This window comes from Equus caballus, chromosome 1 (genome assembly GCF_041296265.1).
Source record: "Equus caballus isolate H_3958 breed thoroughbred chromosome 1, TB-T2T, whole genome shotgun sequence".
NCBI classification, from domain to species: domain Eukaryota; kingdom Metazoa; phylum Chordata; class Mammalia; order Perissodactyla; family Equidae; genus Equus; species Equus caballus.
The window spans coordinates 88,157,114-88,182,048 of NC_091684.1; the positions used below are offsets into that span (position 1 = coordinate 88,157,114).

At 48.8% G+C, this 24,935-nt stretch overlaps 2 long non-coding RNA genes across 2 annotated transcripts in view; one reads left to right on the top strand and one right to left on the bottom strand.

The window, feature by feature from the left end:
- LOC111774671 (uncharacterized) overlaps positions 1 to 18,021 on the bottom strand; it is a 74,425-nt gene extending 56,404 nt beyond the window's left edge. The window contains exons 1-2 of the long non-coding RNA XR_002809781.2: positions 17,571 to 18,021; positions 8,480 to 8,658 (exon numbers count right to left, since the gene is read on the bottom strand). This is a non-coding gene — a long non-coding RNA (uncharacterized lncRNA). The remainder of the gene's footprint in view (positions 1 to 8,479; positions 8,659 to 17,570) is intronic.
- Positions 13,195 to 24,434, top strand: LOC111774669 (uncharacterized). Its single transcript, XR_002809777.2, has 3 exons — positions 13,195 to 13,539; positions 13,825 to 13,908; positions 24,214 to 24,434. It is a non-coding gene; the product is annotated as an uncharacterized lncRNA (long non-coding RNA).
- The last annotated feature ends 501 nt before the right edge of the window (positions 24,435 to 24,935 follow it).

The following is a 24,935-nucleotide window of genomic DNA, read 5'->3' on the forward strand; positions in this document are numbered from 1 at the left end:
TTGGCAATAATGATGAAAGCTTTCATGAAAAGAATCAAGGGCCCGAGAGGAAGAAAGAGATGAGAGTGTCAAGGTGTCTGCAGTGGGTTCCATGACAAGGCACTGAGTTTTCTCCAATAAGGCTTGAGTCTTGCCTGTCGCATTGACATCTCATCTCTGCCTTGCCAAGAAGCACTATTCCTGGATTTTATATGAACTTTTTGAACTTTGCTCAGATTGAGAGGGTGCCACTTTTCTCAACGTCTCCATGATTATTTTATACTCGAAACTTCACAGCCCTGGCTGGTGACTTCCCAAGATCTGAATGGATGAGATGCATTTCCATACATCAAAAAGTGAAGATATCAAAGGCACGTGGAGCAGCTCAAGCTCACATAGGAAAGGCACTGCAGGCGGTGACTTCTCTGAATGGGAGTTAAGACCATGCGATGATGGCCCTGTCCTTCTGCTGAGACTTGCAGTGATGAGCCCAGAAATTTGGTGACACTTTAAAACAAATTTGGTGTGGAGCAGGTAGAAGAACCACTCTGCTGCCCATTCCTTCTTAATTCAGGGGAAGAATTACCAATACTCCACCTTTTGGCCCTCTGATTAACTTCCAGTTAACGATTAGGTCGCAAGAATTTTGTTAACCTAATGTGAAGTTAATCAGGCTTTTTATTTCCAGATCTATACATGAGATTTGAATTCTCTGTTCAGAAAAGTACTCACTTCAAATTCAGTTTATTTCTCAGGCACAAAGTTTCTTTGAATGTATTCAGTCAGTTCCTGATTATCTGAAACAAAAATTACTAATCCTAGACCAGCTTCCTCTCAGGCTTCTGGGTTACTTCCCTCCTGTCTCCCTGCTCACTCAGGTCAGGAATGTCCACTGTACTGACTACTGTGGCACTTACCCCATGAGGCATCTTAAGGGAAACAAGAAGTGGGTATCTGTTTTTGTTCCCCTGATGAGTGAAGCTAACACCTGAAATCTTAAAAGTTATATGTATTTATAGATGTTCTAAAATATTTCCCACGTTCAAAGTACACCCAAAGGCCTTCTTGACATCTCTGCAAAGCTAATAGACATCTCAACCTCAACATGTCTAAAACTGAGCTTCTCACCCCCCTAGCCCCCCTTCCACACACACCTGCTCCACCCACAGCCTTCCCATCTCAGCTGGTTCAGGCCCCAAACCTTGAAGTCATCCTTGACTTCTCTCTTTCTCTTATACTCTATGTCTGGACTGTCAGGAAATCCCACTTACTTCCTCAAAATATATCCAGAATCTGGCCACTGCTCATCAGCTCTGTGGCTGTAACCCTGAGCTACCACCATCTCACCCTGAATTATGGTAGTGGCCTCCAATAGGTGTCCTTGCTTCCATCCTTGACCCCTACACTCTACCCTCAACACACCAACCAGAGCGATCCTTTGGAAACATAAGGCCAGTAGTGCTACACCTGCTCAGAACCCTGTAGAGGCTTCTGGCCCACCCAGGAATAGCCCAAATCATCACACCTGCCTCCACTGTCTTCCCAGCCTCGTCTCCTACCACCAGCCATAGCAGCCTGCTTCCTATTCCTCCAACAAGCCAGACAGGCTCCCACTGTGGGGCCATTGCCCTACTCCTTCTGTCTGGAACTCTCTCCCTTTGACAGGGCACTGGCTAAGTCTCTCACCAAGTGCTAGCTCTGATCTCACCTGCTCAGTGGGCCCACCCTGACCTCTGTTGAACTTGCTTGCATCACCAGACCCACCTGCCTAGCCCCAGCTCTCCTTGGCCCTCTTGTCCTGCTCTGTCTTCTGTGTTTGTTTGTTTGTTTATATTTCTTTTATTTTTTCCATAGCACTCGCCCTCACTGGCCACGAGGTCCAGGATCTTTATGGATGTATCTCTAGCACCCAAAGCAGTGCCTGCCATAGTAGGTACTCAATAAATACTTGTCAAATGGATCAATGACTCAGGGAGTCAGTGCGTAGTGTTGAAAAAAGCATGGATTTGAAACCAGACAGTTGGTCGAAGTCCTGCCATTACCAGCTATGGGCCCTTGGGCAAATCACTTTAACTTTGTGACCAGTTATATGAAGTCATGACTATAAAGCATCTAAGATAGTGCCTGATGTATCTAAACACCCAATAAATGGTGGTTAGTGGTTATTACTGTTGTATTTGCCAGTATCTGCTGTAACAGGGCAATAACCTTCAAGGATAATCTATCTAAGCCCAGCTTCTCAAGTCGGACCATAAACTAAGGACTGGGTGAATGGTCTCTGGCACCTGCCATGCTTCCTTCTTGCCTATCCTCGTTGTTCCTCTGTTTAGCAAGAGGGAGGTGGTGAGAAGGCATGTAATTGCCAAGGCAATAATTTGCTCAGTGACATTGAGCTCCAACCCACACCACGTAAACTGCAGCTCTGCGAGCAGGTCAGAGGCTGGCAGACAGAGGCAGGCTCCTTCTATCTCTCCTTCCCCCTCCGGCTGGTTCAAACTGGCTTCTTCATCATCATTATGACTCTAGGAGGCAGCAAGGGGCAGAAGAATGGCGTGGCTTTTGGAGTCAGACACAGTGGGGTCTAATCTCGGCTCTACCACTTGCTCGGTGAGTGGCTTCAGGCTTGTCCTCCTCTGAACCTCACTTTTCTCATCTGTAAAGTGGGGATAATAGTACCCTCCTCAACGGGATTCACGTGAGAAGTAAATGAAATGCAGGGCGCCTGGCGCTCGCTGGGTGTTCAATATATGATGAACTGATGGCATGAGAGAACAGTCCCACCCATGCGATAACCAGCACTTGCAGCATTTTTTCAGCAGGAAATTGCTGAGTAATTGAATACCTTCTCCTGAAGTAGTGAGGTAACTATCCTTAGAAGTATTCAAGAAGAAATCCGACAGCCACTGAGTAGATTGGATGGCCAGGCTCTCATGTAGGCCTCTTCATGTCTAAGATCTGTGACTACAATGAGGTTGCCCTCGTCTTCCCACCCCTGCCCCCCATAGACTGGACAAGGCTCTTGGCAGTGTGGAAACAGAGCTCCTTGTTCTGAAGGCACAGAACAAAGGAAAGTGCTCAGAGGGCTCACACCAAAGTATAAATGTGATAGACCCGGGGAATTTAGTCGATCCACATTATAGATGCAAAGTTAAATACAGCAATATTGAATATGCAAGTATAATAAAGCATGTTTGGAGAAAACATCCTACAGCCTCCTGCTTTCGGCTTAGAGGGGCACTCTGAATGATGGAAAGATGTAAGTATGGAAAAGAAAATGGGGAAAATGTCTTCCATTTTGTAAAGTGTGAGAGTTTTGGACCCGCTCCACGACTGCTGAATATGCAGGGGTAGAGCCAGGGGGCAGGGGTAAAAAATGCATCTGTACAAAGAATGCTTCCAGAAATACAGAAAGCCCAGCCCCAAACTCACACTGCTGTTTTTCGTGCTGTTTCCCTGCGATTCTTTGCACCCCCTCCCAAAGTGGTCCATAACCAGAGTGTGTTGCCATGGCAACAGTCTCAGTAGGGGAGCCACTCAGCATTACCCAGTAATTCACATCTGTGCTTGTTTCTCTCCCTCTCTCCCCTCTCCCCTCTCTTTTTATCTGTAAATGGAAAGCAGCTCATGAGTGACGCCACCTTGAAGCTGGCAGTTCCAGGAAGAAGGAAAGAAGAAAATTTCTTTCTGGGGGATATCCCCCCCCCCGCCCCAGAGGTCTTTTTTTCCCTCTCCACAGGTCACACTCTCTCACCCAGGGGTGGACGGAGCTGCCTCAGAGAAGCCCACAACTGGGGGTGTGTGAGCCTCCAGAGAAGCCTGGGAACCAGCCATAGCACTTGACCTTTGCTGCTGCAGGAGAGGGTCTTCAAAGGTTAAGGAATGAGCCTGCAGGCTTTTACAAGCGCCCTTTGATTCCAGGTGGGTCAGGCAGGTGAATGGAGGCTAGACGAGGGGAGACCTAGCATTTCTGACCCCCACCGCTGAGCGTCCATCTTTCCTGTAGGCCCCTGACTTCTTCCTCTTCCCTCTCCTCTTGTTCTTTTTTCTTCCTTTCCTTGTTTTTAAATTCTCTCCCTGCCTTCCATTCCAAGGCCCAAAGCAATGGATGACTGAACAGGCCAGGTCAAGGATGGGGCCCGTTCAAAGTTGATTTGAGGAAAGCCAACTGGAGGAGCAATGGTTCTGTCCCTTTGCTCCCACCTCCTGCTCTGCTTTCGCTGAATTCTGTGAAGTCACAAACAACAGTTTGGGGTCAACTCTCTCACCTCTTCCTCACCACTCTTCCTTCCTCTAAGATTAACTATCCATTCATTCTCGTCTGTGCCTAATGGAGCACGATAAGAGAGCACAGCAACTCCGAAAGAGTGGATCCCTGTAGAAAAGTTATTTGTAAATGGCACCAAAATCTGAATAGGATGGGGTTATCATTGGGGTGGCATTTCTTTTAGGGGAATCGCTTGTTGGTATGGTCTAGAGCATGGATTATTTCACTGCTCTGTTTTTTTCTTTCTCTGTTTTTGCTTTTTAAAAAATGGTATTTCTTTATTTCTTAAATAAGCAATCTATTCATATTATCAGGATTTAAAATATTCCAAAGAATTTATTGTGAAATGTCTCCCTCCCACTCCTGTCCCCCGGATACCATTCCCCTTCCAAGAGCCAACCAATATTATCAGTTTGTAACAGAGATAGTTAATGTGTTCACGAGCAAATTCCTATTTTATTTTCTCTTCTCTTTTACTGTTGATTCCTAAAAAGTATGGTTGCAGGATTTAGAAGGTCTTACCCGGTGAACGTACCCTGACCTGTTTTGTATCCAACTTATTTTACTAATGAGGTCTGTACTTTGTTCAAGTATTTGTATATGGACTAAGTAAATAAATTCTTAGGTAATCACAGACCTCCTTTTTTTTTTAATTTTAAGAATCACCTTCCTCCCCCGTCACTTCCCAGAATGACAGAGAAGGGACACAGAGAGACAGGCTGTGTTTGTCCCTTTCTGCCTGGCAAGGAGCAGGTGTTCCAGAATATTTGTCAGATGAAGATGGCAGGAAGGTTGGAAAAACGACAATCAGAAGCCTAGAGCCCGCTCACGTTGGAGAATCAGGATCCGTCTGACAAATTCCACTGGAAAGAGCCCTGGCTGCCTTTCTGGGAGGAGCTGGGGTGCCTTGGGCCTCTCGTCCTCCTTCAGGAAGGAAAGGACGAGTAGGAGAGGAGGACCAGCCTTCTCCAGGCGGCATTTGAGATCAGGGGTGGGGAGGGAGAAGAGAGTCGATCAGACTGCTTATTTGGCTCTAAGTGACTCTGTCCGTATTTCAGTCAAAGCTGCTCAAAATGGCTCATGTGGGCAGACAGGGCCTGAGTCAGCCAGTCAATAACATTCATCGAATGTTCCCTGGGTACAGAGCTGGGAGCTGTGGAACCGGAAACGAGAACTACATGGTTCAGTCCTTCCACTGAGGAGCTGAAAATCTGGGGGAAACAGAAAAGACAGATATGCCTGAAAAAGACCCAAAAGCCTATTAACACACAAATACAGAAACCAGGACAAATGAACACACAGGGTTTGAGACTGACCATGGTCCAGGCCAGGCCTGAGACAAGCTTACTTTCCAGGTTCTCTTCTGGAAAGGGGTGCAAAGACTCTCTGACATATTCCCACCTGTCCATGCTACATGGGCAATCATTTGATGGAGGTGCTGTAAGGGAGATGATTCAGCCTGTGCGGAGATACCCCTGGGATGCAATCTTGCTCTGCACCGCTAGATGTGTTATCTGGACGTGTTTCTAAAGCTCTCTGAAGCTCAATTACTTCTCACCCCATGCTTACAATTGCTGTGAGATCAGAGGATACAAAATGCCTGCCCAGTGCTGGCATAGGGTGGAAACTCAGAGAGTGGCAATATTTATTATTGTCCTAGCAATCATTCTAGAGTCGCACCATCTTGAAATCCATAGGGACAAGCATCTCGCTCTTCTATTGCCTCTCTCTTTAGCGAGTGAGTCTCTTCCCTTCTTCCTAGTCTCACCTCTGAACCCAGTCTGTTGGTTTTTGGTCAGCAGGGCTGCCCACTTGTCAGGCCAGGCCAGATGAGATGTGCCCACGTGGATGGTGTCCAGTGGTGGTACCATCGGGCCAAGTCAAATAGGAAGGTCCTTACTGTACGTTCTGTGCCTGGAGCCACTGGGCTGAGAGACAGCACCAAGAGGAGAAGCCAGGAGACGGAGCCAAAGGTCAGAAGCCAGGAAGAAGCCAGGGTCTGAGTGTGGAGCTGGCCCGGCCAGTGGCGGGTAGGACAGGGGTAGTGGGGAGGACTGAGGACCAGAAAGTCAAGGGATGACTGTGTGGTGCATTCCGGGTTAAGGGAGGGAAGCTGTTGGCGAAGTGTTTCTTCCCTGTGAGATCATTTAAAGATAGAAATGACTAAGGGGTTCTCAATGACTGGGTCTATCTTTGAAGACAACGTTTGATAACTAGGATGAAGCTGTTGTGTCAGTTTTGCTACCATTGCCGTGACGGTCACCCTGTCTGGCCATCATCACCCCTCCCCTGAATTACCACCGCAGCCTCTTAACTTGCCTTTTGGCCTCGCCCCCACAGCCTCATCTCAACTCTGCAGCTCGAGGGGTCCATTTGAAACGTAAGTTGGATCTTATCCCTCTTTACAACCTTCCAATGGCCCCCATCTTCTCAGTGTGAAAGCCTCAGTCCTTACAATGACCTACAAGGCCCTTGGCAAGCTGGACCTGGTCACCACCCCCATATCATCTTCTACTTTCCACTCCCAACCCCTCCAGCCCCAGTGGCCTCCTTGCTGGTCCTCAGACACTCCGGGTGCTCTCCTGCTCAGGGCTGCGCGCTGGCTGCACCCTTGGTCCTCAATGCTTGTCCCCCAGAGATCCACACAGCTCACTCCTCGCCTCCTCGAAGTCTTTGCTCAATGTCGCCTTTACCAGGAAGCCCAGTCTGACCCCCCTGCTCCCCCTCCCTCCAGCCCAGCGCTCCACCCTCTTCACTCTGCTCCATTTTTTCCCCGTAGTAATTGTCATCTTTTAACAAACTACAGTCATGCGTTGCTTAACGATAGGGATATTTTTCTGAGAAATGTGTTGTTAGGTGATTTTGTTGTGTGGATATCACAGTGCACTTACACACACTTAGATGGTACAGGCTCCTACACACCTAGGCTGTATGGTACTAATCTTACGGGACTGCTGTCCTATATGTGTCCCACCGTTGACGGAAATGACATTATGCAGCATATAACTGTATTTACTTTTAAAAAAAAAAAAACTGGTTACACCTTTGTGTGTCTTCTTTTCTAGAACATCAGCTCCATAGGGCAGGGGCTTTGGTTTACTTTGTGCACTGATGTATCTCAGGCACCTAGAACAGTACTTGGCACATAAGAGGCACTTCATAAATATTTGTTCAATGAATGAGTATTATTTTATTGCTATGACTACCACACTGCCATGAAGACATTTTGATTGCCTACAACGTGCCAAGCTCTGTGCTGGGAGCTTAAACAAGTTAGTTCACACATAGCACTGTGGGGCAATTATTATCCTGATTTTACATATGAGGAAGCTGAGGCTCAGGGAAATTCAGCCACTTGACCTGGACCACTGAGTTAGAAGGTGGCTAAGATGGGGCCGAAACCCTGGTCATCCCAGCTTCAGGACCTGTGGTCTTTCCATTAGAACATCTCTGTGTTCCACTGGATTTAGTCAAGCTCTGTGGTAGAAGAGCTCGCAAGGATGGCATGAGGGGGAAGGCACTGCCTGCATCAATGATGGGGTTCCCTCGTGAACCACAAACAAAAAGCATGGGACATTCCCAAGTGTCATGTTGGAGCCCCTCGTGGCAGCAACGGTCCCCGTGGAGGACACTGTCAGCGCCCTTTCCCTCTCCTTTGATGGGATCCCAGAGTGCACTTCCTACCCAGTCGTCCTGCCCCGTGTCAGGCTTCTCTGTAGACATCTCCTCCACACAACAATCAAAATGGTATCTAACAATTATAAACCAGACCCATCCTGCCCTTCTTAAAGCCCCCTACTGGTTGGTTTCTCTTCCTGTTCAGAACATATATTGAAAGTCCTACAGGCTCCCCACCTGCTCCCCGCTCACTCTTGTTCTTTCGCACACACGCCAGGCTCTCTCCTGCCCGGAGGCCTTGAACCAGCTGTTCTCTCCTCCCGGAATGCTGACCCCTGCCCCAACCTTGCAGAGCTGCCTTCTTCTTCCGTCTAAGCTTAAGGTCACCTCTCCAGAGAGGCCTTCGCTGACTACCCAGGTGCCCTCTGATATCCTGTTCTGGTTTTCTGCAGAACAGTTACCACTGTGCGGTATTTCCTAGTTTCTGTGTGTGGTTATTTCTTGATTCTCGGTCCTGCCCACTACACTGGGGGCTCCGTGGGAACAGGCCCTTCATGTTCTCTGCTGTCTCTCCAAGGCAGGTGGAGGGCCCGGCAGGGGATGGGTGCTGGTTCATACCTGTTAAGTGAAGGATGCCTCCCTACTTGAGGAGCTGCTGCCCCAGGCCCTCTGGGCACAGGGGGAGAGTTGCGGTCCCAGGGAGGTTATCCTTGGTGGCCTGGAGCAGGACAGCATCACGTCCACCATGTCCCGTATCCCAGGGCACAGTCAAAGAAGACAGATTTCCACAAGGAAGCCTGGAAATGGGAGAAAAAGCCTGTGGGATCAGGAACAAGAAAGATGCAAGAACACAGTGGTAGGGACAAGCCAGGGTGAAGAGGAGAGCAAAGTGGGAGGGCCCAAGAGGGACATCCCCAACCAGGCCCTGGGCCTGTGCTGCCAGCCTCCTGCACATGGCTGGGTGGGCTGGTGGCTTAGAGTCCAGGTGAGGGTCCCTTCCTGTCCCAACACCTTCAACACACACATAGCCTCTGCCATCTTAAGAGGCAGAGAGGGAGTGTTTTTCCATTAGAAATTTGAAATTACCATCTACAGTGCTGTTCTTCTAACTTTGGGATTGTTGATTCTAATTCCCAACTGAGTAAATATTTTTGTGAGTTCTAATGAATCACGTAGATGTACATATATACAAATAGACCAGTTCTTGCGTTTATTCATCAATGAGAATGCTGGAAAGAGCGATGGTTAGATTTTCATTATTTGCCGCCAGCAAAGGCCTCAAACCTGGGTCCCTGTAAAAGCGTGACTCAGCACCGGTCTCCCTACTCGCTCTTGTTCTTTTCGTCTTTTTTCCGCTCCTGCTGGTTTTACCGCATTCCCCTTTGATGGTGAAAGAATCGGATCAATGAGGACGTCAGAGGACTGACCTGGCAGGGTCTTCTTGTCTTCCTCATTCCCAGTGTCAGAGCTGAGTCTGCTGTGAGAAGCTGGAGGATGCACGGATTTGTTTCTGTTGGTTCCTTTTGGGTTTTTTTTTCCAAGTTTTTATTTTATTTTAGGAAGATTAGCCCTGAGCTAACATCTGCCGCCAATCCTCCTCTTTTTGCTGAGGAAGCCTGGCCCTGGGCTAACATCTGTGCCCATCTTCCTCTACTTTATATGTGGGACGCCTGCCACAGCATGGCTTGACAAGTGGTGTGTAGGTCCACACTTGGGATCCGAGCTGGCGAACCCTCAGCTGCCGAACTGGAACGTGCAAACTTACACTCTGCGCCACCAGGCTGGCCTCTCCTTTTGTTTTATCTTCACGTTTCTGGCTGTTTGGTTTAGAACATCAGGAACGGTGTGCAGCGACAAGATGTCCTTCCCTCGATGGAGAACATAGCTTTGAGCGCATTTTGGAAATTGTAGAGCACTCGCATTGCAAGGGGTTTGGTTGGTGGTGGTTCCTTCCTCCAGGCAGCTGCCTGGGTCTGTGCTGTTCCGTTCTTGCTCTGCATTTACAGAGATCCCAGGCTCTCCTGAGCATCCGCTCCAGGAGAAGCACCTCTGGGGTTTCTTCTGCCCTTGCTGGGAAGGAAGCCTCTGTGCTCCCTGAGGCTATGCACAGCCCTCTCTGGGACCTGCGGTTTGGTGAGCCTACACCATCAGGAAGGCTGCCCTGGAGGGAGAAGACATGCCCAAGTTTGTCTCTGAGTGACAAACCCTCGGCTGGGAAGCCCACTCTCTCTGGTCTGCAGAAGGCCACGGCACAGGATGGGCTTTCCTATCTCTAAGTTGGATCCAGTTCCCAGACCTCACTTAGCTAATCCACAAATTTCCATAAATGGCCCCCAGTGGGACCTAAAATGCAGCTGTAGCTTGCTCTGGGAGTTGGCGTGGACTACCTCTGGGTTTGGGTGAGCCGAGGAGACCCCCTCCTGCCCACCAACTGCTGCCTCAGGAGGGCTGAGTCCGCCCTGGAGCCAGGCAGAGCAAGGTTGCCATGGACTGCTGTGCAGGGCGGGAGTGCAATAAATGTCTCTGGGGGCACCGTTGACAAGGACACAGCCCTGCCCAACCATACTTGGTGGGTCTGGGCAGGAATACCCACCTGGAGACTAGGCACCATTCTCCTTAATCACAGGCCATTCTTACTAATCAGAATTCTCCCAAAGAATCAAGGCAGGCTGTCTCCATCACTTTTCTTTCTTTCTTCCTTTTTTGGTGAGGAAGATTGGCTCTGAGCTAACATCTATTGCTAGTCTTCCTCTTTTTTGCTTGAGGAAGATTGTCGCAGAGCTAATATCTGTGCCAATCTTCCTATATTTTGTATGTGGGACACTGCCACAGCGTGGCTTAATGAGCAGTATGTGGGTCTGTGCCCGGGATCCAAACCTGCAAATCCTGGGCCGCCGAAGCAGAGGGCATGAACTTTAACCACTATGCCACTGGGCTGGCCCAGCTGTCACTTTTCTTGACCTCCCTAAGATCACATTCCTCTGCAGGTGGACTTGCACATAAGTAATGTACAATAAGAGTGCATGAGTTGGACAAAATCCAGACGGCCAAAGCCAGCCTGTGACTTTCGCCGGAGCCGCTTCACCTGCCTGACATAAACTCCAGCAGATACAACACAGACGCTGAGGAAATAGGAGCCCAGCCCAGCAGGGACAAGGCACGGGGGCAGGGTGTGTGTTTCTCAGCTTGCCCATCCTAATCTGCGGAAGGGAGTTCCTGGGGCAGGCAGGGGAGGAGCCGGGGGCTGAATAGACTGCTTGTATTCCTTTCGCTGGGTACTTCCTGCAGTTTTATGTTATCTCCTGCAGTTAAGGGGAGATGTAGATAATCCACATGTTTGCCTTTTCCTGATTTTATACAGTATCACTTGGCTAAAAATCTACACCAGCCACAAGGATACGTTCTGGCTGAATGTTAGAGACTTTTCTCATTATCTTTAAAAACAAAAAACCAAAAACCAGCCTCTCCACTGTTATGGCACATAAAGTGATGCAAATGCGCATGCCACTGCAATAAAAGCCACAGTTAGAGAATTAAATGCTCCGGTTTGGGGCCATAAGTAAGCAGCATGACTGAGTGGGTCATTTTCTGGTCTGTTGCAGGCCTCTTCCTCTCTGGGGTGGAAGATGGCCGGGTGAGCTGTTCCATCACAGCTGCTCCGGTGGGGCCACGTGGCCCTGAGACCACCTGCGTTTTCAGCCATCTTTAAAGCTAAGCTCGATTTGTCTGAGGAGCTGGAATTTGGTGCCCACTGCAGGGACTTCCCTGAGTCCAGACTGTGCAGCTAAGGTCACAAGGTCGCATTCCTTCTCGCAATGTTCAGCCCAGCAAGAAGATATTTTTGGTACTTCCAACAAGGACTTGCGTCCTGCCAGGTTCTACAGAGGACGCAGGGGAACCCTGCAATGCAGCCTCGGCCCTCAAAGAGCTCACACTGGGTGGAAAGCAAGACACACAGAGGCCACACATTTGCGAACCGGCACTTATGGAGCTGCTCATTTGTCCTTACGTAGCTTGATTATAACTCTGCACATGTGTGGAACACATGGAAACTGAGCCCTCGGTGCCTGGCCTCGAGAGACCAGCCCACTCACTGGCAGAGCTAATAAGCGCTTTCCATCCTTCAAATGCTGATGGCATCTGCCATCTTCACTATCCATTCAGCACTGCCATACAACGCCATGGGCGAGTAGTTGTTTTTTAAGTTTGTCTCCCATAGCTCTCACTTGATTGTGGAATCGTCAAATGCTTTAGAGATGTCATCTACCAAAACGGGGAAATTGAGATAATCAGAGAAGTATGTGACTTGCCCAAGGTCACCAGGTTCCCTCTTCATCCAGGGGCTGGAGAGGCCAGCCCTCAGCTGGAGGGAAGAGCCTCCAGGCCCTGGTACCTTAGTGACCCCTTCAACTGGGCCTCTCCAGCCTCGTGGCCCTTCCCTGCAGACAAGTGAGGGAAACATCCCTTTGTCCTTCAGGTCCTGTCTCAGGTTGATCACAAACAGGCAGATGGAAGTGCTGTGTGTGACATCAGCACGGATTTATGCACCAGGACTCTCTGTGGCAGGAAAGAACATTCCTGGTTTTAATAGATGCCTTCTTGTGTAAATATAAAAGGACCAGGAAGCAATCTGAGAGTCAGTGCCCGGCTTACGGTCACATAAGGTATTTCTGCTGGCAGTCTGGGTTGGGCTTCTTCAGGGAAGCAGCTGGGGCCTGGTCCCCTGTTGGTCTTCACTTGGGCCCACCTCAGAGGTGGCCCCAGTCAGGGCCTGTAGGAGGACTCGAGACCCACCCCTGCCACCCACCTCTGTGGCCCTGGCCCTGTCAACCTGAATGGCTAGTCTTCATCTCGAGGTGGCACTGACAGCAGCTGCCCCCGCAGCCTTCTGGGATGTTGCAAGGGTCACATACCAGGACAGAGGTGCGTATGGCCTGACCCACAAACGTGATGGAGCTCTTCCCCTCTCTGTCTTGCAGTGAAGGCCTTGTTGCACCAGTAGAACAAGCTAGAGAGATAAATCAATGAACCTGTTGACTAATCCCAGAGGTGTCTAGGTGGCATAGTTTTAAATACCCAAAGATCCATTTATGTGTGCGTCAGCTGGTCCACCTCGGGACCACCCGTACCAGGGCGATGCAGGAAGATGCAAGATGCAGTATGTCATATCATGAACGTTCAAACGTTAGTGAAAACCCAAGTCTCTTAAAAATCATTGAAACCAGTTTCCTAAGTGGCAGTTTTTCTGCTCATCTCTGTTAGAAGTAGTCCGAGCATGCTTCTCAGGGCCCAGCTGATTTTGCAAACTTCCCAACACGGATCTGGGGACCGATGGCGCAACTACCTCTCACCACCTGGATCAGTCTTCAAACTCTCCAAACCCAGGGAGGTGGAGCTGTAAAAGCCATTTAAGCAAATGGCCACTGGCTTTCCCTCCCTGTGCGGATGGCCCATGCTAAACGCCCAGGGTCCTCGGACTTCAGGGAGAGCTGTCTGCGGGGGAAGGCAGCGTGCGGACGGGGGTTCTGGGTGCTGGGGCTGTTGGCGCCTCCCCAGGGTCCTCTTTGTGCCCTCTCTGGTTTAGGCTTGAGCTCCGGGTAAAGGAGAAGGATCCTGCGTCTGCTAAAGCAGCAGCAACACCGTGGAGCCCGCGTCTGAAGTTAGAGCATTCGATTAAGGTGAGCATCCTAGCATCTTTCACTTAGGCCCTTGACTCCCTGAAATCCGGGGCAGAGCCTTATCTGAAGTTCCAACACTTGACTTTCACTAACATACAAAGGCTTCTCTCCAGCTACAAGGCTGGTGAGGAGTTTCGTTTGTCTGTCTACAAAGAGATGTATTTTAAATGCTTTCTCTTTATGGCTGCAAAGTCTTGTGATGACTGAAGGCAAAGACGGAATCTCTCTGTATATTGATTCCTAGTGCCGGCTTAATGTCTGTGTGTAATTATTTTTACCATGCAGGTGAAGCAAGAAATTAAACTGGGCTTCTCAAGGAGGGTGAAAAACCAGCACCAGAAATGGGAGATCACAGGAGAACACGAGCAGGTAAGCTGTTTGCAAATACTGTGGCTGCTTTCAGTCTCTGTTGCTGCTGCAAGTGCATCGACCACCCCACGCCCAGGCACACCCCCGCACAGATCTGCTTTTGCTTTCTCTTGGTTTCTCAGGAAAGAAAAATCCCCCAGGATCCTCCTTTTCTGTCTGCCTGACAAACCTAATAGGAAACCTACATTAATCTGTAAGTGAGGGTAATGGTTTTTCTGCTGTTTCATACGTGCAACGTCAAATTCAGGGGTCCTGAGGAAAGAGGAGCCCTGGAAGAACAAGATTCCCCTCTGCGGGGCCAGGTGACCTGCGTGCTCCAGGCTGGAGGAGGCGCACAGGAGCTGTCCCTTCCCCAAGGAAACAGCCTGTTCCTCTGCCTCGCCCTTCTCTACTTACAGACTCTAGGAGAGGAGGCAGGACCTCTGGAAACAAGACCCAGGACTCAGATTTCCACCCTTGTCTGAGGTGGGAAGGGCAGGTTCAGACATTCCGGCCAGAGGTTGGTTTTCCACGCAGAATCTGGGGACACATGCTGAGCACATAAGCGGAGGCCGTGGGGTTTCATAGGCTCAGATATACTGTGACGCCAGGTCTCTGATGCGCCAAAAAGGACACAAAGCCGTCTGACTCAGTGTTGCTTCTAGAAAGTCACCAGTGAGCATTTCCCTCCCTTGAGTCAGCTCAGGAGCCAGGGATGTGGCTCTGCCAGGCCCCGGGTGGAGCGGTGTCAGCTCCCTGCGGAGCCTTCCTCACTCAGGGTGGCTGCTCTGGCGACGCCGGAGCTCCCGGCTCTGAGGTGAGAGACCTGCTTGCCCCTGGTTTTGAGTCACCACTTAGGGAGAGGGGACAACAATGTGAAGTTTCATCCCAAACCCCAAACGCCCATTCTGTACCTAATTTTTCAGAAACCGGGGTTTCCATGGCCATGTCCTCAGTACCAGTAACAGCCGGGACACGTGGGGGCAGGGGGGCCATGGGGTTCGGGGGGCAGTGAAGTGTGGGGCTTCTGCCCAGCCGGGATGGGCAAGGAGACTGGCAGTGCTCTGCCTGGGGAACCTCCCCAAAGAGGTCAATGACTTCCTGCCAGTGGAGCCTCAGGCCTCCTGGGAAAGGCAGCGAGCCTGGGACGAAGGCAGCAGGCGCAGGAACCGAGGCTGCTGGGACCCATGTCCTGCTTGCCAACTTTTCCCTCCACGACCTGGAGCTGTTTCCTTCCTGGCACCTCCGCTTCTATCCCTGGACATGAGAGGCGATCACACAGGCTCTTGAAAGGCAGAGGAGGCCCCTTTCCGCGGGCCGGTTGTGGTCCGCGTGAAGCTAACAATCGGCTGGTTTGTTCTACGCAGGCCTTGTTAGAACAGCCTCTGCTTTGGCCTTTCCGTCTTCCAACGGAATGGGCCAGGAAACAGCCAAGTCAGCCCCTGCCGTGGCAGCTTCTAGAACCAGAAGAGGCCTTTCTGAGAATCTTGCTGAACCCTAAGGATGAGGAGTGTCAGATTCTGCAGTGGGGGAAGCTGGCAACCCAGCCTCCACTTCTAAGTAAGCTTTGCCTCGGACACCCGCCAGCTATCTGCCTGGAGACTTGCCTTTGATCACGACTTGTCACCTCCCAGGAGGTGTTCCACTTTCCAAGCAGGTGAAAAACGAACCCGATTAAAAATAGTAGACTGAACTCTTCACAGAGTCCTCTTATAAAGCGAAACTACCGGTGCTTCTCCAAGTGGCAAAAAGGACGGCCTAGTCCCTCGGGTTCCAGGACTCCGTGAGCCAGTCAGGCTCCCGCTGTGCCGAAAACCCCAGAGTGCTCCTCTGCTGCACCCCAGAACCCCAGCACAGCCTGGAACCCCGGGACCATCACTTGGCTGTGCTCCAGCAGCCAGCAGAGCCCTTTGGCCATGGCCACGGGCCAGCCCTTGCTCACTGGTTCACCTTGGTGACCAGGGGCTGATGTGACCGTCCACGCCCTCTCCCCTCCTTCCTGCTCCCTTTAGGGCTTTATGGACTGGGAGTTTCTGGAGCTTTCTCAAAACCGTGGACTCATTCCCAGTGGAAATCATGACATTTTCCGTTTCACATTACGCACTCCACAATGCCTCAGGAAAACAGAGAGAGAGGGAGAGAGAAGGAAAACAAGGCCTGGGAGCCAGCCCCCTCTCTCCGTAAACAGCTCGGGCCAGGCCATGTCTCTGCCACGGTCCTCTCTGTTTATCCTGGAGTCACCTCCCCGAGCTTGACAGCTAGAGCTCCAGCGTTTTCTTCTTTAGTCAACGGCCTGATGAATAGGTTAACTGCCTTTTCTCTCTGCTCATGTGGCACATCTGGATAAAGGCGTGCCTCTCTGCTTGGTCGTGTTTTTTTTAAACTTTACTTTCGACTGCCATGGTAACTGCTGCATGTTTGGCAAAGGGAAAGAGGAAAAAAAAAAGGCTCGGAGAGAAGAAAAGGAGCTCTCAGCGCGGGGCTGGCGGCCGGCCAGGGTAATCATGCCGCAGAGCTGAAATGAGGCCTCTGGCGGGCAGCCAAGTTACAAAGAACAAAGCTGTCAGTTCCTAATGTTGGCGGCAAAGCTTGTTTGGCACCCTTATATGGTTTCCCAGAACTCCCTGCCTTGGCCGCCTTCCATTCCCTTCAGGGCAGCAAACAGGATTAGCACAGCCCGAGTTGTTTTTCTCTTCTCTCCTCCAACTGTTCCAATGACATCATCCCTGCCGCATTCATTTGCCAGCAGGGTGGTTTTTTCTCTCTCTCCACCTCCCTCCCTCCCGCTCTCCCTCCCGCTCTCCCTCCATCTCTCTCTCTCTGTCTCTCAAAACACACACACACACACACACACACACACACCCCTCCACTCCTACTTCCTTCCTGTAGCCGCCCCCTCTCCTCTGACTTTCCTTAAACGCAACGTTTTAGGTCATTCTTCTTGTCCAGCATCTCTTGTTAAATTAAAAACGCCCTGGTGCTTGTACATTTAGCTGAATCAAGCCAGACGTTGTATTTTATTTTTATAACTGAATTCCTGTGAGATAAAAATCTCATTTTCCTTAGCAGGCTGTAATCAGCGCTCACAGGGCTGTGGTTTCCAACTGCCGCATCTCGAGCTTCCTTACGAAGCTCCGCTGAGAAATGGACTTGGCTCCTGTTCAGGTTTAAAGGGCCCGAAGCTGGCCACACGTTGCTTGTTCTCACACACACACGCGCGCACATACACATAGACGAGGCGCACACAGAGACCATCATGCACGCACACACACATCCACACGCACCCACAGCTACACAAAAGGCATGAATATAACCACCAAGACAGACGGACGCACAATCAGTACACACTGTCATTCTTTCCCTTTCAAGAAGAAAAATAGGTGAATCAGTAGAAGCCAAAAGCTGCTTCCGAAAAGACTGGTTTAAACCAGCAGGCAGGGGAGCGTTATGCAACTAATGGCTGGGTTCATGAAAGGAATGGAGGTTCGCTGACTGCACAAATGTGCCCCCGCCCTGCCCCCACCCCCACCCCATCTCACTCTGATTCATGAACTAGTTTTCAGATTCATGAATCACTCGGGAGCCAGCAAGAGAAAAATGAGTAGTATTGATCTCATTTCAATTGAAAGTGGCTCATTATGGCCATGCTGGCTGCGGACAGCTTTCCACCACCAGGCACTCACCAGCATCGGAGGTCTGTAGGCAGGCGCCCCCACCTGCGGGCGGGGCAGGAATCCTTGGGTGAAGGCTTCTGCAGAGGGTTTCCCTTCTTACTATTAAGTGAGCATAATAAGATCTACTGGTACCAGGGTCTGTGGCTGGACTCCACTGTCCTTGGGCTGGTCTGCTGCCTTCTTTTAGTGTTCTCCATCTATTTTTTTCTTTTCATTTTCAATACAATCTTTTAAGAAGTGTCTCTGTGCAAATTCTTTTCTGGATTTCTGGTGACTTTTCAAGGACTTCCTAAAATAGAAATTCACCTTCTACTAGGTAAATTCAACTGAAAATCCAACCAGGATGTCTTGGGTTTGTTTCTTCGTTTTAAGGCAAACCAGTAGCTTTTACCCTTTTCACCCCCTTCACTGTCTTCAGCAAACGAGTGGAGGATATGGACCCTCTAGATTTGGGCCAATCTGATTTATGTACCGGAAGATTATCCACCCACTGGATGACTGCCATCGCATGGATAGGGGACTCTAGGATTCTATAAAACCCTTCTTTTCCTTCCCAAATGAAGTGGTGCTCCTCTCACTGAACATCCAGCAAGTGGACACTGAGCCCTGGTCCAGTGGCACCACACAGACAGACGCCTTAGGTCAGGGGCTGCCCACCAAGGCCACACTTCTCTCCAACTGCCTTTCCCCTCTCCTCTTGAGTTTCGACTCAACCATCTTCCCTCTTGACATGGGCCCCCCAACCCCAACCCAGTCCAACATGTTAGATTGGTCCTCAGGGCTAGGCAAGCTTTCTCTCTTCTTTACACCATTGCGGTCTGGGTTATTGTGTGTAAGTAGATCACGACAGGCCATTGGCCTTGATTTGCCCCTTGGAAATGGTACTTTGTGTGGTTTCTGCTCCCAGGTCTCCTCACCCACCCCCACCTTCCTGGCCTTGGGAGAGTTAAAACAATTAACTGGATATATGCTTTTCAGAAACCCCACGAAAGTTGGCAGCTATCACTGGAAAAGGATTCGATCCTAATCTGCATAATTTGGGATCCAAGAGTTTAGAAACGAGATTCTCATCCGTTGACTTCAGACACACAGTCGCGCCATCAGATGCATTTCACTTGGCTGGGCTTCGACGACATGACCTTCCTCCCTTCCACTCCTGCAGTGCCCAGAGAAATTGGGAGCGGCCCAAAGAAGGGGGAAAGATGTGTCTGTGTGAATTTCAATGAGAAACTGGTTCAGAGGCAAAAAGAGCTGCTTCGCGTTCTGTGAGGTCTGTGCGAAGGTGCCTTTCAGCTCTGAGCTGCCCAGGCATTCTTGGGCTGAACCTGCAGCCCACGGGAGTCCCGGGCATGCCGGGGCACCATGGGTTAAAATCACTCCCACGAATTTGCTGGCTGGCCTTGGAGCAAATGGGGATAGTGGGTTGGCTCATGTTTTGCATTAACTCGTTTGCTTTTTTTCCACTGCAGCCTCACATTCTGTGATAAACCTGAGTTGCTAGGAAAGCTTTATGTAACACCCACCGGCCCCAGCTTCTCAGAGCAGCAAGTGTTCTGTTTCCAGAGTTCCCCATAAACCTGGCAGCACATCAAAACCTCTGTTTCATAACAGACCAGAAATAGGATTTTCTAATAACATTCCGAGGACTGGACTTACCGTGCGGGGGTCTGGACTTTTATGAATTGTTAATGGTTAACTAAACAGAGACCCCCACGACACCCAACCTGCTATCTCTGGGGTCCAGGAGGGAAGGGAAGTTGGAAGAATGTGGTTTCTACATCCATGATCTGTTGGGTAGTGACCCAGGGCTCCTTTTAGAGAATTTGCTAAATAATCTCAAACATATTGAGGATCTTACTCATGTTTTAAAAAAAGAAAAAGAAAAAACTACCTTCCTCCTGCTTCTTCCTTCATTCATGGAGAATGTGGTTTCCTTTTATTTTGTTGCCAAACACGCTGACAGTTACGGATTTAACCCCTACCTTTCCTCTGGGAAAGAATGGCTGTCTTCAACAGACACACCTAGTTTAGGGGATCCAAGCATCCTCATGCAATAGACAAACCCCACATTTAAAATGCAGCTCCATGAATCATGGGCTGAGAGAATGATTATAGAGAGGAAGAAAGGAGCATGTCGGCCTCGCCCTCCTCCCTCACTCCTGTGTGTTACCTCCCCAGGAGGCCACCCCGCCTAGATGGGTCCTGGATTAGGTTATGACAGGCAAGGGAGTTCTCCAAAAGGCCATTTGCAGCCTATTTAGACACCACTCAGGAAACTTCTCCCTGTGTTCCATTTCATCAGCTGTGCCTTCTTTCCTTCCGGTTCTGCCTGCCCTCCTTATGCAGTTAGCACATGGGCAACACTTGAAAACAAAAGAAGCCCTAGGTGGAGTGTGACTGTTGAGGGCAGGGCTCAGAGTTGGCCAGGCTCACCTTTGGGGAGAACCTGATGTCACTCGTGCCATTGCTGCATCCAGCCATAAGGAGCCGCCATAAGAAGATGCTGCTCCACGCGCTCCCCGTCATCCCTTCCTGCATCCCTGCCATTTCCCTGCTCTTCTTCCCCGGATGATCTCTCAGGGCTCACCTGAACCCCCCAGGGGGGAGCATATCTCAATGACTGGACCTAAGCTTTGGCTCAGCCGGAACTGTGCTGCCGATTGCCCTCAGCGCCCTTCGCTCTGTGCTCCTGTGTGGTTTTGCTGTTTTAAACTTAATTGTTGTCTTTCTCTCCCTGATCTTCTCAAATAATTCCTGCATTGTAAATCTCTTCTACCCTCTCATGTTGGAATATTGGCCCCTAAATCTACCAACCTGGGGCTTTCCAGAACCATTCACATTTGGTTATTTCTTCTACCGCCACTGACATGATTTTTCCGCTAATGTTTGTAACACCTTCCTGTTTAGGTTCACGTGAGTTTAATTACCTGCTATTTACCCTTCCTTCTGGATCGTTAGTAAAAATGATAACAAAAAGTCTCGTCTCCCATCATGGCTGTCCCTCTGCAGAGCTGGCCTTAGGGGAGCCGCACCAGGTCTCCTGAGCCTGCCCATCAGCTCTCAATAGGAAACGGCTCCAAGGAAACTGCCGTCACAGTGGGCTTCCCTCACCAGGCTGAGATTTAATATCCTTGAGATCCATTTAGTGTCTGGACACCTGGTTGCTATGGAAATGGTTGTCATAAAAACACACCGATCTGCAGAGAGATATAAAACCGATCCCGTGGTACACAAGTGGACACATTAGCTCAGAGAAACGGTGTGCTGCTTATCGCTTCCCTTTGTTGACACAGCGCCTCTGCCTTTCAAATTCAACCTGGGCGACCTTCTCAGAAGCAGGCCAACGCACATCCATTTTCAGTTAATATTTCGTAGGAGACAATCAGGGCTTCACCAAATGCCAGATGCCCCCTGTCTTCCTGTTCCAAGCTGAGTCAGCCTAGAAGAAGAGGACATCTTCTTTGGCACAGTTTGTTCTTTGCTCACTGTCATTGATCCATCAGCACAACAGAGCAGGCAGAATAAAAACACTGACCCTGACAACGCTTCAGATCAGGTGGCTGGGAATGAGTAACAGGTGTGAGCAGGGAGGCCTCAGAGGCACTGCAAGGTTTGGAGGGGCCAAAGCTGGAGGGGCCCCCAGAGACCAATCTGGGATGTAGTGTAGGCCTGTATCTGTTGTCCGCCAGCTCAGGACTGGGTGATTCGGCCAGAGATGCTCATAAGGCGTGTAGGGGCTTTGACTAACCACCTTGACTTCCTTGTCATCTAAATTCTCAAAACCTGCATTCAGTTATCGCCTTCTGCAGGTTAATTTCTCCCTTGGTCTGGTCTATGTGCAGAAACCAGTAAAACAGTTCACTCCTCTCTCTTGACTGAAGCTCTAGTGGGGTAAAGGGGCAGGCACAGAATTATTTTGCAATACACAAAGGATAGTGGGAGTCCTGAAATTTGTTTTGGGGTAGGGGGTGAAAGAATGATTTTGTGGTCATATTTTTAGCTCTGCCATTGGCTGAGTGTATCTCAGAGCAGGAAGACAGCTGGAAAAACCAGGCAACAGCAGTGGTGACGTTATGAATGCAGACAAGGTCCACTTCCAAAATGGCTCCCAGTGCTAGTGGCTGCAGCTAAAACGTGAGACAACTCCCCTCTTCTGCACTGGCACGCCTGCATCAACACCTGAGACCCAGGTCACCTTCTGTGCTCGCTCTTATTTTGGAAGATGTCTGAATTCTAGAAAATGGGTCATAACTTAGCCATTGACTTGGTATTTGATCTTCAACAATTCCTTTGATTACTCAATGCCTATGTTTCCGTCTTTTTTATTGGGAAATGTGTTTCTGTTTTTATTTAGTGCCCCCAAACATTTTAACATCTTTTGCTTTAGTCAATCCTATCACATTGCTACTGAGAGAGGAGGCCAGACTAATGCGTACGACCCTGAGAACTATTAATGCATTCATCATGAAAGATATTAATATGAGACGTGATATAATAAGACACCTGCTCTTAGTACCTCCTATATGCTACTGGGTGATATTAAGAAAAAAAGCCACTGTGGTGTTGCAAATTCTTTAGCTAGTTCCACCGCATACCGTGGCGTGGGTATTATTTCAGCCTCTCGTTTGCATGTCTTCTGTTTCTCTAAATACTCCCTTAATCCCTCTTATCAATAGTTTATTGACAACATCTTCATTATTTCCCAATTGTCTTTCCCCTTTATCTTTATTTTTCTCTTTTAAGATAAATTTTCTTTCAAAGCAGTTGAAAAGCTCAGCTAATATGGAATCAGTTAGGTTTCAGCTCCCTCCTCATTCATTAAATGGGCCTGCTTTTTCTTTTTCCACACTCCTCCCCCTGAACAAAAAAAAAAAAAAAGCAAACATGTTTATAAAAACACACCCTATTCCCTTAGTTCCTTTGGCTGGCATTAAATCATTCTGCCTTTTTTTTTTCTCCCACCCTCATGTTTTTCCTGAAAACTTTAACTTTGTTCTGGTGTGTTCTTTCTCATTTTCCTCCCCCTGTGTCTCCATTTCTTGAACAAGTTCAAGAGAGAGCTGCTCTTTTGAGTTTTTTTCCCCCCTCGCCTGACTGAAAGCACATGGAACGCTTCTTTCTTGCTATTTTTTCGTCCTGTTTGCATGGGCCCCGTAGTCTTGGCCCTGCAATTATGGCGTCTTTCATGTTATCTTTCTCCCAAGGCAGCGGCTCACATCCTGGCAAACCAGACAATGGCAGTGTGTGTCTTTACTTAGTTTTTATACCTTTTGTTTCAGAATGCAGGATTTCCTTATGGTTTGTTTGGGCTTTTCAAAAACCTTATTTACTGATCCAGAGTGGTGCCAGACCGAAGAATACAGGCCAAGTTTATATGTGCCTGAAAATATACCATCATGTCCAGGCCCACTTGATGTTTTGGGCCAACTTAGAGGCTGATTTGATTGCTCTGTATTCTCTCCTGCAGCGTGCCAGAAAAGTGGCTGCTAAAGCAGGCCAAAACCTCAGCTCACTGAGCCTCTTGTATAGAGAGAACAGGGCTAGAAATTCAGACCAGGATAACATCTGAAATAGGAAGGACGACGATTACATTTTTAAATTATGGTCTTGTCTGTACGTTGTGAGTCAACTCTAACATTTATTTGTTTAAATTAAGCTCCCTTACCTTAATTAGAAGTTGGGATATGAGGTTTTAAAATTTATCCAATTATGTCTAAACCTCGCATTCCTATATTTTGTACCAAGGCTCTATCTTTATACAATATTTTCAATACAATCCAATGTTTTCAAAAACGAACACTTAAATCAAGCCATGAGGTCTTTTTAAGAGAAAGAATATGTGATCTTCATGATAGAACCAGAAACAGGGCCCTAAAGCATGAGTTCATTGCAGATTTTACTTAGTTATCTCTGACCAATGTAGGCCAACATGATCATTTTATTTTCCTTGATGCCAATGTGATGTCATTGCCAAGGAACACTGTCCCAAGCATAAGACAGATTCATCAAGAATGTGCACACGAATGTGCACACACAGAAACAAAGGGTAGGCTTGTTCCAGTGCCCTAATCACAGAGCTACAGGGATATGCCCTAGGGAAGATGAAGTGTGTTGATGCTTTCTTCATGGTGTGGAGCCAGCCCTCCGTCCAAGAGCAATTAGGAAGCTTCGATCTGGAAGATTCGAGAGGACATTAAAAGCCTGGATCCAAGTAACTTTTCCAATAAGTCTGACTCTGTGCTCTAGATTCAAACTTGATGCTTACTCCTTTGTTTTAAGACAGTGTCTCTAGAGGTTTCTCCTTAAAACTTCCTCTCCTTGAAATATTACATCCTCTGCCTGAAATGACCATCTCCGCCATCCCATTAGCCTTTATAGCCCATTGTTCAAGGTTTGAATCAAATGCCACCTTCTCCTGGAGACCTTCCTCAATTCTCACTTAAAACTTACTTTATTTTTTTCTAGGTGCCCAGAGTACAACATTTCTCTATTAAAGCTTTATCCCTTCTGCTACTTCATAACTGTCTGGGGGCAAAGTAAATGGTAAGCTCCTTGAGAGCAAGGATGATGTCTTTTTTTCTCCAGATCATGGCTTGTGCTAAATACGCCTCCGTCCAGCATTTACTGTTTGGATTTTGGTGTCTCTGTCCAGGTGTCTCTCTGGAACCACAGATGGAAAGCCCTTCGGGCGCATGGACTTCGTCTTGTTTATCTTTAGCTCTCCACTGCTGAGAAGATTGTCTGTCCCATTGAAGATGTGCTCATGCCTGTTCCGTGCTTGAAGCTGCACAACCTGTAGACAGAAGAGCTAAGCATCCATACGCTTTTGATTATATGTATCTTTCTTGCTGTATCTACTTTTTTCCCTTATTCATTTTTTTTTTTTTTTTTTTTTTTTTTTAAGATTTTATTTTTTCCTTTTTCTCCAATCCCTTATTCATTTTTGATGCAATGAAAGCTGGCTTCTTCCCTTACCTATAAGTGTTCCATTGGAATTTTTCTTGCTCTGATTACCACAGACCTCCTAAATGCCTGTACTCCAAAGGGCGTTTTTCAGGATATAGCTTATTCAGTCCTTCTGAAATATTTGACACTGGGAATGGCTCCCTCATGTTGAAACTTTCTCCTCCCCTTGGTGTCCATGGGGCGACCCTCTTCTGCTTTTCTTCCTTTCACAAAACCTTGTGTGTCCAGTTGACGACGGTGCCCCGAGCCTCCTGGGTCCATCCTCTTCTTCAGCTGCGTGTGCTCCCTCAGCAACCTTAACCCAACCTTTGTTCCCACCACCATCTCTATTTGAATGATCTCTAATTTTCTTCTCTAGCAAAGACCTCTTCACAGTGCCTTGGGTTCTTATTCCCCAAAACATACCAG